The sequence below is a fragment of the Sciurus carolinensis genome, chromosome 9, assembly GCF_902686445.1.
Source record: "Sciurus carolinensis chromosome 9, mSciCar1.2, whole genome shotgun sequence".
Lineage (NCBI taxonomy): Eukaryota > Metazoa > Chordata > Mammalia > Rodentia > Sciuridae > Sciurus > Sciurus carolinensis.
This window is the reverse complement of record NC_062221.1, coordinates 28,924,434-28,937,883: the sequence shown is the minus strand read 5'-3', so window position 1 is coordinate 28,937,883 and position 13,450 is coordinate 28,924,434. Positions and strand designations below refer to the sequence as shown.

General features: G+C 37.4%; 1 protein-coding gene across 1 annotated transcript in view; it reads right to left on the bottom strand.

Moving 5' to 3' along the window:
• The window catches only part of Prkar2a (protein kinase cAMP-dependent type II regulatory subunit alpha), an 84,236-nt gene that overhangs the window by 64,894 nt on the left and 5,892 nt on the right, over positions 1 to 13,450 (bottom strand). The window lies entirely within an intron of this gene.

The following is a 13,450-nucleotide window of genomic DNA, read 5'->3' as shown; positions in this document are numbered from 1 at the left end:
CAGGAGACCGATGTATGAGAGGTACCTTACAGTGAGCTTCCAATCTCCAGCAGGCATCTCAGCATGGGATTTGCCCCACCTAAAGATGAGAGATATAGCTTCCAGGATTATCCAAGATGGCCCCTCTAGCTTCCAAATGTGTTGGCAAATGGGGAGCTGCAGTTTGGAGTGTGGGCATGGTCAGCTGGAGGTCCTGGAGACGGGGTGTGGTTGGTCTTTTGTGGGATCCTGGAGGCAGGGTGCAATCAGTTAGGGTCCTAGTGGCGGGGAGCAGTCAGTGGATTTGAACTTCCAGGCAACGGCAGGCAGCTGGTGCTCCACTGGCAGTCTGTGGTCAATCTGCTGACTGCTGTCGGACAATTGAGAGGTGAACCTCGGGCAGTGGGTGATGCATAGGTGAAAAGTAGGCAATGGACAGGCAAGCGGCAGGCAAAAATCTGTTGCTTGTATTCTTGATAATTTGCTATTCTAATTGGGGTGAGATGGAACCTTAGTTTTGATTTCCATTTCTCTTATTACTAGAGATGTTGAGCATTTTTTCATATATCTGTTGATTGCGTATAGATCTTCTTCTGTGAAGTGTCTGTTCATGTCCTTAGCCCATTTGTTGATTGGGTTATTTGTATTCTTGGTGTAAAGTTTTTTGAGTTCTTTATAGATACAATGTAAATTTCATTTTAAATTTTTAAAATCTTTTTTAGGTGTACATGGACTCAATACCTTTAGTTATTTATTTTTATGTGGTACTAAGGATGGAACCTAGTGCCTTACATGTGCTAGGCAAGCACTCTACCACTGAGCTACAACTCCAGCCACTGCAAATTCCATTTTAAAGTAATTAATCAGCATTACACTAAATTGAAAATAAACTGAGCATCAAGTTATACTTTTCCCTAAATATGGATAGGTTTTCTTCTGCCCATGGTCAATACATTAATCATAAAAATAAAAATATACCATATACCTTTATGATGGGAAAAAAAACTTTCTCAGTTTTTTTTTTTTTCTACTTTTCACCTATCACATTATGTTTGGTAGTTACCTAAATTCTTACTGCTAAACTATATCATTTGCATAAGCCTTTTTAAAAATTTTTAAGTTTTATTTTTGTGTTACTGGGATCAAATTCAGGGCTTTGTATGTGCTAGGCAAATGCTCTACCACTCAGCTACATCCTGAGTTCTTTTTTTTTTTTTTTTGAGAGAATCTCACTAAGTTACCCAGGCTGGCTTCAAACTTGTGATCCTTCTGCCTATTTTTATTAAAAAAATATATAAATGCATATACACTGCTGGGCATGGTGCACACCTGTAATCTCAGCAACTCAGGAGGCTGCCAGGAGGATTGCAAGTTCAAGGGCAGCCTTGGAAACTTTGAGAGACCCTGTCTCAAAAAAGGGTGGGGATGTAGCTCAGTGGTAAAGAGACCCTGGATTCAATTCCAGTACAGACAAATACAAATGAATGAATGAAAAAATAAACTCAGAATACAGAGGAACTCCCTTAACATAATAATGACCATATATTAAAAGCCAACTTGATAAAATTGCGAAGACCATTCAATGGGGAAGACAGTCTTTACAAAAACAGTGCTAGGAAAACTCAATCTCTTCATGCAAAAAACTGAGGTTGGACCCTTACCTCAGACAATATTTTTAAAATTAACTCAAGCCAGGTTCACTGGTGCACCCTTGTAATCCCAGTGGCTCAGAAGGCTGAAGCAGGAGGATCACGAGTTCAAAGTCAGCTAAGGCAATGTAGTGAGGCCCTGTGCAACTTAATGAGACACTGTCCTCTAAATAAAATATTTTAAAAGGGTTGGGGATGTGGCTCAGTGGTTAAGTGCCCTCTAGATACAAGCCCCAGTACCAAAAAAGAAAAAAAAAAGGAAAAAAAAAAAAAAAAAAAAAAAAAAACCTGAAAATGGATCAAACATATAACTTAAGAACTAAATTATAAAACTTTTAGAAAAAAAATGAGAAAAATCCTTAGGACATCTAATTTAGCAAAGACTTTTTAGAGACAACACCAAAAGGATATGCAACAATAAAAAAAGAGATACATTGAACTATATCAAAATTTAAAACTTCTGTTCATCTATGAACATAATTAACAAAATGAAAAGGCAAGCAATGGAATGGAAGAAAATTATTTGCAAATCAAATCAAATCTGAAATATCTAGAGAAACAAAAAGCCCACAACTCAACAAAAAAAAACAAACAAACAGTAGGCGAGGGAAGGGCTGGGGAGATAGCTCAGCTGGTAGAGTGCTTGCCTTGCAAACACAAGGCCCTGAGTTCGATCCCCAGTACTGCAAAAAAAAAAAAAAAAAAAAAGTAGGGGAGGGAAAGAGTATATATTGGGAATTGAAACACAGAAAACTGTATTATATGTATTTATGAATATGTCAAAATGAACTCTACTATTACATATCATTATAATGCACTGAAAATAAATATATTTGTATCTGACAAGTGGAGTCTCTTTCTTCTTCCTGATCATCATGTGAGTTGCTTCCCTCTGTCACACTCTTCTGCTATAATGTTCTGCCTCACCTTGAGCTCCAAGGAATGGAGACAGCCTTCATGGACTGAGACCTCTGAAACCATGAGCCCCTAAATAAACTTTTCCTCCTCTAAAATTGTTCTTGTCAGGTCTTTTAGTCAGAGCAGTGAAAAAGCTGACTACAACATATGTATATGTGTGTATGTACATAACATAATCACTAAAATATATAATAGCAAAAAAAGGAAATGAAAATTGCCTAGAAAAATAAACTAAGGAAATATTGGTACTGATAAGAGTATAAACCTCTCCACATCCATTAAAATTGTAAAGATTTAATAGAAAGGTGGATCAATGGTACAGAAAAGAGGACACGGACACAAACCCAAATAAATACAATTTTCTCATACTAGACAAAGGGGCCAAAAATATGCAATGGAGAAAAGATAGCCTCTTCAACAAATGGTGCTGGGAGAATTGGAAATCCATATGCAACAGAATGAAACTAAACCCATATCTCTCACCATGCACGAAACTAACTGAAATGGATTAAGGACCTCAGAATCAGACAGAGACCTTGCATCTTATAGAAGAAAAAGTAGGTCCAGAGCTTCAACATGTCGGCTTAGGACCAGACTTCCTCAACAGGACTCTCATAGCACAAGAAATAAAAACAAGAATCAATAACTGGGATAGATTCAAACTAAAAAGCCTTCTCTCAGCAAAGGAAACTATCAGCAATGCAAAGAAAGAGCCTACAGAGTGGGAGAAAATCTTTGCCAATCAGACTTCAGAGAGAGCACTAATCTCCAGAATCTATAAAGAACTCAAAAAACTCTACACCAAGAATGCAAATAATCCAATTGACAAATGGGCTAAGGAAATGAACAGATACAGACACTTCACAGAAGAAGATCTACAAGCAATCAACAAACATATGGAAAAATGTTCAACATCTTTAGTAATAAGAGAAATGCAAATCAAAACCACCCTAAGATTCCATCTCACCCCAATTAGAATGGCGATTATCAAGAATACAAGCAACAACAGGTGTTGGCGAGGATGTGGGGAGAAAGGTACACTCATACATTGCTGGTGGGGCTGCAAATTAGTGCAGCCACTCTGGAAAGCAGTGTGGAGATTCCTTAGAAAACTTGGAATGGAACCACCATTTGTCCCAGCTATCCCACTCCTTGGCCTATACCCAAAGGACTTAAAATCAGCATATTACAGAGATACAGCCACATCAATGTTCATAGCTGCTCAGTTCACAATAGCCAGATTGTGGAACCAACCTAGATGTCCTTCAATTGATGAATGGATAAAGAAACTGTGGTATATATATACAATGGAATATTACTCAGTCATAAAGAATGATAAATTTATGGCATTTGCAGGCAAATGGATGAAATTGGAGAATATCATGCTAAGTGAGGTAAGCCAATCTCAAAAAACCAAAGGACGAATGATATTGCTAGTAAGTGGATGGGGGATGGGAAGGGTTAGCTTTAGGGTTAGAGTTAGGGTTAGGGAGGGGGGCAAGAAAGGAGGAAGGAAGGATTGTATAGAGGGAAAAGAGGGGTGGGAGGGGTGGGGGGGAAGGGAAAAAATAACAGAATGAATCAAACAACATTACCCTATGTAATTTATGATTACACAAATGGTATGCCTTTACGCCATATACAAACAGAGAAACAACATGTATCCCATTTGTTTACAATAAAAAAAAACTGATATAAAAAATAAAGTATAAATAATAAAATTATCATCAAAGAAATTGAATAAACAATTTAAAATGCTTTCAAAAGAAAAAAAAAATGTAAAGATTTTTTTCCCATTCTGTAGGCTCTCTCTTCACATTTTTTATTGTTTCCTTTGCTAAGAAGAAGCTATTTCGTTTGAATCCATCCCATCTATTGACTCTTAATTTTACTTCTTAAACTTCAGGAGTCTTGTTAAGGAAGTCAGGTCCTAAGCTAACTTGATGAAGATTTGGGCCTACATTATAGTCTCTTAGGCACAGGGTCCCTATTCTAGGGCCTAAGTCTTTGATCCACTTTGAGTTGATTTTTGTGCAAGGTGAGAGATAGAGGTTTAATTTCATTTTGTTACATATGGATTTCCAGTTTTCCCAGCACCATTTGTTGAACAGGCTATCTTTTCTCCAATGTATATTTTTGGCACCTTTTTCTAGTATGAGATAACCATATTTATGTGGATTTGTCTCTGTGTCTTCTATTTTGTACCTTTGGCCTACATATCTATTTTGGTGCCAATATCATTCTGTTTTTATTACTACTGCTCTGTAGTATAGTTTAAGGTCTGGTAGTGTGATGCCTCCTGCTTCACTCTTCTTGCTAAGGATTGCCTTGGTTATTGTGGGTCTCTTATTTTTCCAAATGAATTTCATGATTGCTTTTTCTATTTTTATGAAGAGTGTCATTGGGATTTTAATAGGAATTGCATTGAATCTGCATAACACCTTTTGATAGTATGGCCATTTTGACAATATTAATTTTGCCTACCCAAGAGCATGAGAGATCTTTCCATCTTCTAAGGTCTTCTTCAATTTCTTTCTTTAGTGTTCTGTAGTTTTCATTATAGAGATCTTTCACCTCTTTTGTTAGATTGATTCCCAAGTATTTTATTTTTGTTGAGGCTATTGTGAATGGGTAGTTTTCCTAATTTCTCTAGCAGTAGATTCTTCACTTATGTATAGAAATGCATTTGATTTTTGGGTATTGATAATATATCCTGCTACTTTGCTGAATTCATTTATGAGTTCTAGAAGTTTTCTGGTGGAATTATTTGGATCTTCTAAACATAGAATCATTCCATTGGCAAATAGTGATAATCTGAGTTCTTCTTTTCCTATTTGTATCCCTTTAATTTCTTTTGTCTGTCTGATTGCTCTGGCAAGAGTTTCAAGGACAATGTTGAATAGAAGTGGTGAAAGCACACCCAAAATTTCTAACACTGCCTTATCCTTCTACACCTCTTATACACAGACAAGAATTTCCAACTGACAAGCTTGTCACCTCCTGTATACTCAAGAGCTTCAAACTACCATATCCACTATCAAACTCATGAACTTCATCATCTTTTCCAAATTAAAAGCTTTCTCATGTTCGTTTCTTTTTTCTTTTTCTTTTCTTTTCTTTCTTTTTCTTTTTTTTTTCTTTTTGTACTGGGGATTAAACGCAGGGATTGTCAGGACTCTTTTTTTTTTTTTTTTTTTTTTGCAGTGTTGGGGATCCACCAACCCAGAACTTCATGCGTGCTAGGCAACCACTTCCCACTGAGTTATAGCCCCAGTCCCCATGTCAATTTCAAGTACAAGGAAAATGGATAGGAAAAGAAAAAGTATAGTTAATTGTGCCTCAATATCTGCAGGGGATTGATTGCAGGATCCCCCCAAGGAGGGGGAAATTATGGGAACATTTTTAGAAGTCCAAATGGATAAAATGTTTAAAATCAGTAAAATTGTCAAACCTAGTTCAAGATTTAAATACTGTATGTGTCAGGGTAGGGAACTTGCTGTAGGGATTGAACCCAGGGACTCAATCTACTATGGAGCTACATTCCCAATGCTTTTAATTTTTTTGACACCGCATCTCACTAAGTTGCCAAAGCTGGTCTTTAACTTGAAAATACATCTTTCTTTCTTTCCTTTTTTATTTTTTAGTTGTTGACATACACATTACCTTTATTTTATTTATTTTTATGGGGTGCTGAGGATCAAACCGAGTGCAAGTAAGAAAACAGAGCCTCACTATCCTCACAAATTCAATGACAATAGTACTACTTACCACAAAATACCTGAGGGGTGGACTCAATGACCTTATGAATCAAAGTGCTGAGACTGTAAAATGTTAGGGATTTCAATTTGGAGGAGGAGGGTTGTTTATTTTTCAAAATCATATATGTTTAAGAGATTAGAATTATCTTTTTTTTTTTTTTTTTTTTGGTACCCAGGGCACCATGCTGAGCTAAATCCCCAGCCCTCACTAATTTTATTTTCAGACAAGTTTTCCTTGAACTGTCCAGGATGGCTTGAAACATGATCCTTCTGCCACAGCTTCCCAATGTGGTGGGATTACAGGTATGTATCACTGAGCCTGATAGCTTCACATTTTGCTTTCTTTTTTAAATTAAAATTTTTTTGTATTTATTTAGCCTATCAAACATCTTTTGTTAGTTACTTTTTTCTTTTTTTCTTTCTTTTTTTTTTTTTTGCAGCACTTGCTAGGCAATTGTTTACCAGAGCTACCTCCCCAAGTCCTTTTTATTTTTTTAATTTTGGGACCAGGTCTTGCTAATTGCCCAGACAGGCCTCAAATTTGTATCTCCTGTCTTAGCATCCCAAGTAGCTGAGATCAGAAGCGTGTTCCACTGTGCCTGGCTAGTTACAATTTTTGAGTCTTATCATGTGCAAGTATCATGCCAACTATTTTAAATGCATCATCTTATGTAATTTTCACAACAGTCCTATTACCATCCCATTTTGTTGCTGAGAAAATTAAGACTCAGAGAACTGCCCCTTAGGTCACATTGCCAGGAAGTGGTCAAGCGAGATTTGACTGATCTAAATTTGACAACTGAGGGCTGGGGTTGTGGCTCAGTGGTAGAGCACTTACCTAGCACGTATGAGGCACTTGGTTCAATCCTTGGCACCACGTTAAAAAAAAAAAAAAAAAAAAAAAAAGCAAATAAATGTATTTTGTCCATCTATAACTAAAAATATTAAAAATAAATAAATTTGACATCTGAGGAAAAGTAACAATGTGATTAAACAGAAGTTCACTTTATACTTTTAATTATGGACCCAAAGTAACATTAGCATTCCCTCCAATGGAGGGAATGGATGGAGGGCTCATCATATCATGCTGCCTGCTTGCATGATGCTGCCCCACCAGATGATAAGCACCTGCAGGCAGAAACACTGTTACCTTCCCCTGTCTCAGTGCTGAACAGAGCGAACTATAACAGAAAGGCAGAAGGGAGGCTGAAGGCCACTGCAGGGTTTTAGCCTCTCCAGTGAGTACACTACTCCACCCTTCTTTTTCCTTCTAGTTAGATACTTTAGGAGTGACTTGAAGTCTTTGTGGTGCTCTGACCTGCTCCCACTTAGTCAAAGGACAGGGTGCATGATGCAAACTGGGCAGATTACAGTGTTCTCACTGGTCCACTATGGTAACTTGTTCCAGAATGGGAAACTGACCCAAGGCAAGTCACTTAAGAGTTGTTTCCTAGAACATACCAAATGAACACAGAAGAATAACTCATTCTCTAGTTTGGATTAAGAACTACCAAAGGCACTAGGGAGTCAATGGAAGATCTTCAACAAGAAGTATCACAGAAAGATGATTCCAATGAGAACATCACAATGAAAGACCAGTATTGGGCCTATTGTAATAGTCCTACAAGAACAGTGAAAAGAGAACATATTAGGAGATATTTTGGCTTTGTAATGTACCTCACTGTAAATACTGCCATGAAAGGGAAAACCTGTGACCTTAAATCCCTTGTGCAGAGATGACCACTGTGAATCCTTTATTCACACAATCAGGACTTACTGGGTATCTAGAAAGCATTAAGAGAAAAATGTTTAAGAGAATGGAGTCTGAGCCATGCTGCTTTATTTTAAATCTCTACCTCACCTCACTCATAAGCAGACCTTTAACAAGTTAGTTAACCTCTGAGTCTCAATTTTTCTCATCTATAAAAGCAGAATGATAATAGTACCTACTTGATATTGTCACTGCTAGGCAGAAATGGAACCATTGAACTAGTTAATAAAAGACAAGTAGTAGTTCAGCAAGCAAAAAAGAGGGGGAGGATTAGTACAACCACTTTGGAACACAATGTTGATATTCCTCAAAAGACCAGGAATAGAACCACCAGATGACACAGTTATCCCACTCCTTGGTATTTATCCAAAAGAACTAAAATCAGCATACTATAGTGATACAGGAACATCAGTGTTTATAGCAGCACAATTCACAACAGCCAACTTAGGGAACCAGCCTAGGTGGCCCTCAACAGATGAATGGATAAAGTAAATGTGGTATATATACACAATAGTTTTATTTAGTCATAAAAAAGAATCAAATTATGGCATTTGCTGGCAAATGGATGGAACTGGAGAACATCTTGCTAAGTGAAATAAGCCAGACTCATAAAGTCAAGGGTTGAATGTTTTCTTTTGTATGCAGGAGGCGGCAGAGGGAAAAAAAAAAAAAAAAAAAAAAAAGGTCGGTGTGGAGTTTGTGGATCCTACAAAAACAGAGGGGAGATCAGTAGAGTAGAAATAGGAAGTTAAAGGAGAGAGAGGAGGTACAGGAAAAGGAAGGAACTACAGAATAAAATTGATCAAATTATGCTATGTACATAAGTGAATATACCACACTGAATTCCACCTTTATGTATATTTATAAAAAGCCAATTTAAATAAATGAATGAATGAATGAATAAACAGAAGGACAACCAGTAGAGCAGAAGGGAGCAGGGGAAGGAATGAAGAGAAGGAAAGAGGAAGCACTGGGGACTGAAATAGAGCAAATTATATTCCATGCATGTATAGTTATATCAAAATGAATCCCACTATTATATATAGTTATAATGCACTAATACAAACATTAAAAAAAAAAAGAAAAAGAAGACAGGGACGACAGCATTTCAAGCAAAAAGGAAGGTATATGCAAAGGAAAAGAAACAAGATAGAGAACCCCTGGGTTCAAGCCCAATACCATTAAAAGAAAAAAAGAGTGACACTGACTGGGGGTATAGTTCAGTGGTAGAGCACATCCTTAGCATGCCTGGGGCCATGGGTTCAATTCCCAACACACACAAAACAAAACAAAACAATGAAAAACAATGAAACAACTGGTGACTGTGATAGAGCCAGGATATAAACCCAGGTCTACCTAATTACTGTTTAAGTCAATTTCTAGTGAAATTAATTAACATGAATCAATCATCAAGGGTCTATTTAAAGCATCTACTTTCTAGACCTGAAAAAAACTGTAGAAGTGACGAGTCAACTTAAGGAAAATATTCCTTGTTAATAACATTCCCTGACACTAACTCTTCTCACTTAGTTCATATGAGGCCTGAATCACCACATGTGTATTATTCAACTGGGGTTTCCCAGTATTCCCAGTATTCACCCTGGCCCTATGGAACTAGTTCTCAACACTGCTTGCCTAGGATACAAATGTCCTCCCCTTTAAAAGATTTTTTCATGGGTCCCCAGTTCATCACAGCATTTACAAAACAAGTGTGACTATTTTAAATTGATGCAATACCAGTTTGCAAGTATATTACATGCTTAGATTAGAGCAGAAAAGAGAAAAATGGCCTTAGTAACTGATGCAAAAAAAAAAAAAAGTTAAACTCTATAATCAAATACAAAGGGGTTGGGGCTGTAGCTCAGTGGCAGAGTGCTTGCCCAGCATGTGTGAGGCACTGGATTCAATTCTTAGTACTCCGTAAAAATAAACAAATAAAAGCACACTGTCCATGTACAACTACAAAAAAATTTTTTTAAATAAATAAAAAGCAGAGTAGAAAAATTAAGCCATTTTCCTAAGAATAAAATTTAAGTTGGCAAGGTGGTTCACACCTATAAAAACTTAGGAGGCTAAAGCATACCTGTAATCCCAGTGACTAGGGAGGCTGAAACAGGAGGATCACAAGTTTGAGGTCAGCCTCAAGCAAAGATATTTAAGATCAGAGATGTCCAATCAGTTTAGAAGCATTAAACTCCTTTCTCATTAAGTAGCATTTCTGATGCCATTCACCTACTAAACTGCAAAACATTTTTTTTTTTTTTTTTTTTTTTTGTGGTGCTGGGGATCAAACCCAGGGCCTTGTGCTTGCAAGGCAAGCATTCTACCAACTGAGCTATCTTCCCAGTTCCTGCAAACCATTTTTAAAATTTGATACTCACAAAGTTAATCATACTCAGAATTACTGGGTTATCACTAAGAAAAAACTCTGGAGCACTGTCAACCAGATGGTGCTTCTGTTTTGTGAGCTGAGAAACTAATCCACTAGTTCAGCATTGGCTATTTGGTCTGGAAATGGTGAGACAAATCATCTGCCCCATTAATGATCATGGAGTTATTAAACACAAATGCTTAATAATCTCCCAAAGAACCCACAAGATCACCCAAAAAAGTTAGGAAATATGCCTTTTTATAGCATGAAGCAAACTCCTCTATTCATAATTTTACTTTAAAAATATCAAATGCCTAAAACACAAAAGTGCCTAAAACACTGCAGACTGAAAAATAACTATCCAGACAATGGTTTATCCAAAAAATCTTTCTTTATAAGGAACACAAGAAAGTGTGAGAAAGTAAGGTTTGTGTAGAGCCACAATTCCACTTCTTACAACTCTTCATACTTCTTCATTGTGAATTATAAAGCAAAGGAGAACAGCTTTGGGGCTGGGGTTGAGGCTCAATGGTAGAGCACTTGCCTAGCAAGTGTGAGACACTGGGTTCGATTCTCAGCACCATAAATAATATATAAATAAATAAGTAAGTAAAGGCATTATGTCCACCTACAACTAAAAATATTTTTTTATTTTAATTTATTTTTATTGTAAACAAATGGGATACATGTTGTTTCTGTTTGTACATGGAGTAACAGCATACCATTTGCATAATCATACATTTACATAGGGTAATGATGTTTGATTCATTGTTATTTTTTCCTTCCCCCCACCCCTCCCACTCCTCTTTTCCCTCCATACAAAATACTTTTTTAAAAGGAGAACAGCTTTATTATAAGGTATGAACAGAGGAAAATCTGACTAGGTAAAATACCCAAAGCACAGCTACAAAAAAACAAAGAAAATAAACTGAACTTCATAAAAATTAAAAACTTTTGCAGACACAGTGGCAGGTGCCTTATAGCCCCAGCTTCTAGGGAGACTGAGGCAGGAGGAACACTTGAGCACAGCAATACAGTGAAAACCCATCTCAATCAAACAAAATTTAAAACTCTTGTGTTACAAGAATGTGAGAAGACAAGGCAAATGTGGTGGTGCATGCTGTGATCCCAGAGACTCCAAAGCTGAGGCAAGAGAATCACAAGTTTGAGGTCAGCCTCAACAATTTAGTAAGACCCTACCTCAAAATAATAAATAAAATAAAATACAATAAAAATAAAAAGGACCAGGGATGTAGCTCAGTGGTAAAGGGTCCCTAGGTTCAAATAAGAGAAAAATATTTGCAAACCACATATCAGATAAGGCACTAGTATCCAGACTACATAAAAAACTCTTATAACTCAACAACAAAAAGACAACCCAATTAAAAATGGACAAAGAAGTTGGGCATGGTGACACACACATATAACCCCAGCAATTCAGGAGACTGAGGCAGGAGGATCACAAGTTTGAAGTCAGCAAGAGCAACTTAGCAAGACTCTGCCTCAAAATTAAAAATAAAAAGGGGTGGGAAATGTAGCTCAGGGGTAGATCCCCTGGGTTCAATCCCCAGTACCAAAACAATAAAGTAAACCAAAACAAAAAAGGACTTGAATAGATTTTTCTCTAGGAAAAAAAATATGCAAAATGGTCAGCAAACACATGAAAACAGGTTCAATGTTATAAGTCATTGGAGAAATGTAAATCAAAACTACAATAAATTAGGGCACACACCTATAATCCCAGCTATTCGGAAGGCAGGAAGGGTCCTAAATTCAATTCCAGCCTGGGTGACTTTACAAGATGCTATTCAACAAAAGATAAAAAGAACAGGAGTGCTCTGTGGGAGAGCATTTGCTTAACTTGCACACGGGCCCTAGTGCAATCCCTAATATTGAAAACACACACACAAGGTATCATTTCACAACCACTAGAATGGGTATACAGTCATCCTCTCCAATTCACAGGAGATATGTTGCAAGACACACTCCACCAGGCCTGAAACTACAAATAGTACAGAACCCATAGCTATCTCTTGGCTTTCAAGGGAGGAATGGTTCCAGGACCTACTCAGATAGCAGAATGCAGAGATACTCAAGTCCCTTACACAAAATGGCATAGAACTGGACATGTAAATCAGTGGTAGAGTGCTTGCCTAGCATGTGTAAGGCCCTGGGTTCAATCCCTAGTACCCACCTGCCAAAAAAGAAAAGAAATGCAAAATTTATAATCTGAAAACTATAAAACATTTTTGCAAGAAATTAAAGATCCATGCAAAGTCCTGGGTTCGATCCCCAACACCGCACATGCACACACACAAAAAAAAAAAAGGAAGAAGAAGAAGAAGAGGAGGAAGAGGAAGAGGAGGAGGAGGAGGAGAGGAAGTGGAGGAGGAAGAAGAAGAGGAAGAGAAGGAGGAGGAGGAAGAAGAGGAGGAGATCTAGGTTAGGTGTGATGGTGCACATCTGCAATCCTAGCTACCAGAGAGATTGAGGCAGGAGGATCATAAATTCAAAGCCAGCCTCAGTAACTTAATGAGGCCCTGAGGAACTTGGTGAGACTGTCTCAAAATAAAAAATGAAAAGGACTGGGGATGTGGCTCAGTGGTAAAGTGCCTTTGGGTTCACTCCCCAGAAGGGGGGTTGGGGGATGGGGGAAGGGAATTCCAAGGAAACTAAAATAGTCAAAAATCAGTGAAGTTGGAGAACTCACACTTCCTGATTCCAAAAGCTACAGTAATAAAGACTATGACACTAGACATATAAATTAACAATTTATTTTTAGTTAACATTAACAATCAAAAAATGTGTTTCTTTTGGTGTTGGGGATGGAACCAAGGGGGCTAAATGTACTAAGTACCATTTGGCTATATCCTCAGCCCCCAATCAATGATTTTTATCAAGCTTTATTTTTGCTTTTTGTCATGTGGTAGAATTTTCCAGACCGGCTTTGATCTTCAGAATACCCTGGATTCAGTTGAAAAGCTTTGTTTGTTTGGTGCTGGGG